This window comes from Tarenaya hassleriana, unplaced genomic scaffold (assembly GCF_000463585.1).
Source record: "Tarenaya hassleriana unplaced genomic scaffold, ASM46358v1 Cleome70, whole genome shotgun sequence".
In the NCBI taxonomy this organism is placed as follows: domain Eukaryota; kingdom Viridiplantae; phylum Streptophyta; class Magnoliopsida; order Brassicales; family Cleomaceae; genus Tarenaya; species Tarenaya hassleriana.
Window position 1 is genome coordinate 85,590 of NW_010969549.1, and position 2,657 is coordinate 88,246.

Here is a 2,657-nt window from a genome sequence, read left to right on the forward strand (position 1 = left end):
GAACAAGAGTCCAACGAAGTCGGCTGAAATGACGCCATATGAGATATGGACGGGGAAGCGTCCCGCGTTATCATAGCTTGAAAGGAGAAATGGTGGTTCCCATTACTAGAGCGCCTGTCAAGGCATCGATCGTCCGTAACACGGGTCATGCCAAAGCTGAGCGTGCCGGATTATCTTTGTGAGGCAGGGTGGGAAATCGTGGTTCCCACAGCTTGAATATGGTTTACCTTAGGTTAAGTTGTCAAGTTTGACTTGAGACTTAATGGTACAGATGAGACGAGTATGCGATGATATTTGATATCATAGTCTCATAAAGGATCTAAGAATCATATTGGATATGATTGACATTAGATGTCTACCTAAATAGCATAAGGATAGGTGTAACAATTTGTTCTTGTGTGAAATACGGATCTTAGTCCCATATGGAAAATTATTGTAGGGTTAGTTTTCTTTATGGGAATATAGCTCATCTTTGCATCTATGTTGTCATTATTTGATAATGGACTAGTTGGTAGTGGATCATGGATAGATTGACACTGATTGATGATGGACTAGCTGGTAGTAGATCATTGATAGAATCTGCATGTAGATGTGTTTTCGTTCTGTTTTGTCTTTTTCTGTAGGACATAGCGTTAACCGGTATTGTACCGAAGTTGACGATGCGATCTATCCTTATGAAGGATAAGACTCTAACCATGGCTTCTAGATCGATCATTGATGCTTATTGGAAGCATGTGGATGATGATCCAGACAAGTCTAGCTTGACGTTTGGAAACATGACCTCGGAATTGCGTAAGCAATTAGAGGACATGGACGATTCTTTGATAGTTGATCAGTTGAATGCGTCATTCCAAAAGAAAGTTGAGAGCCACAGAAAGAGTGAAATGGTAGTTGTTGGAAAGAGTTCCAGCAAAAGGAAGCGTTCCAAGAGCAAGGGCAAGTGGAAAGTGACAAGCGTTGTCATTGAACCTAAGCCTAAGTCCAAAAAGGAAGAGTGTTATTTCTGTCATGCCGTTGGGCATTGGAACAGAAATTGTAGACTCTACCTGGAAGATCAGGAGAAGAAGAAGCTTAAAGAAGCTTCGACTTCTAGTGTCTTCGTTATAGAGGCTAATTTGTTTACTTCTACGTCGTGGGTATAAGATACCGGAAGCGCGTCGCATATTTGTGGAAATATGCAAGGGTTGCGAGGAAGTAGACAATTGGCAAAAGGAGAAGTAGATCTCCGCGTTGGGAATGGAGCAAAAGTTGTTGCATTAGCCGTCGGGACTAATGATCTGACTTTACCTTCTGGACTTGTATTAGAGTTGCATGATTGTTATTTTGTTCATGCTATAAGTAAGTAACGATTTTATGCCTAGACTCGGACGGTTTCAGATTTGTTATTGAGAACAAAGGTCTGTCCATTTATAAAGGTGACTTATTTTATGGTAAAGGTTACCATATTAATGGCCTTTATGTTTTGGATGACGAACCATCTAGATACACGTCAATCTATAACGTTTGTGCCAAACAGTTTAAGCCGAACGACTTAAACCCAACCTTCCTCTGGCATTGTCGTCTAGGCCATATAAACAAGAAGCGCATACAGAAGCTTCATTCTGAAGGTCTTCTGCATTCTTTTGACTTTGAGTCTCTTGAATCTTACGATTCTTGTTTGATGGGCAAGATGACAAAACATCCTTTCAAGGGGAAAGGACAGAGAGCGACAGAATTATTGGATCTGATACATAGTGATGTATGCAGACCAATGAATTGTCCAGCTAGAGGAGGTTATCTGTACTTCGTTACGTTCACTGATGATTTCAGTCGATACGGTTATGTCTATTTAATGAGACATAAGTCTGAAACACTTGAAATGTTCAAGGCTTTAAGAAACGAAGTACAGAACCAGCTTGGCAAGACGATCAAGACACTTCGATCCGATCGTGGTGGCGAGTATATGAGCCAAGAGTTCACTGACTATCTGATTGATTGTGGTATTGTATCACAATTAACTCCTCCTGGAACGCCACAATGGAACAGCGTGTCTGAACGGAGGAACCGAACACTGTTAGACATGGTTCGGTCTATGATGAGTCACACAGATCTTCCGAAGTCCTTCTGGGGCTATGCTTTAGAGACCGCTGCATACCTGCTAAACAGGAGTCCAACGAAGTCGGCTGAAACGACGCCATATGAGATATGGACGGGGAAAAGTCCCGCGTTGTCGTTTGTCAGAATTTGGGGTTGCGACGCTTACGTGAAGCGTCAGATGACTGATAAGTTATCCTCCAAATCTGACAAGTGTTTATTTGTAGGCTACCCTAAGAAAACTAAGGGTTACTACTTCTACATTCCGGCAGAGAACAAAGTGTTCATTGCCAGGAATGCGACTTTTATGGAGCGAGAGTTCGTCTCCAAAAGAGCCAGTGGGAGTAGGATCGAACTTGAGGAAGTTCGAGAGCAGCAAGAGACGTTGAGCCGAGTGAAAAGTTGAAGAAGTTCAACCTGTTTCACTGCCAGGTGAGACTCAACCTTCGACGAGTGAACCTCAGAGATCAGGCAGGATTCGCCAAGAGCCAACGAGATATGGATTTCTCGTGACTGGGAATGAGGAACTCATGTTATTAGAACATGACGAGCCCACCACATACCCAGAGGCAATGGCGAATCCG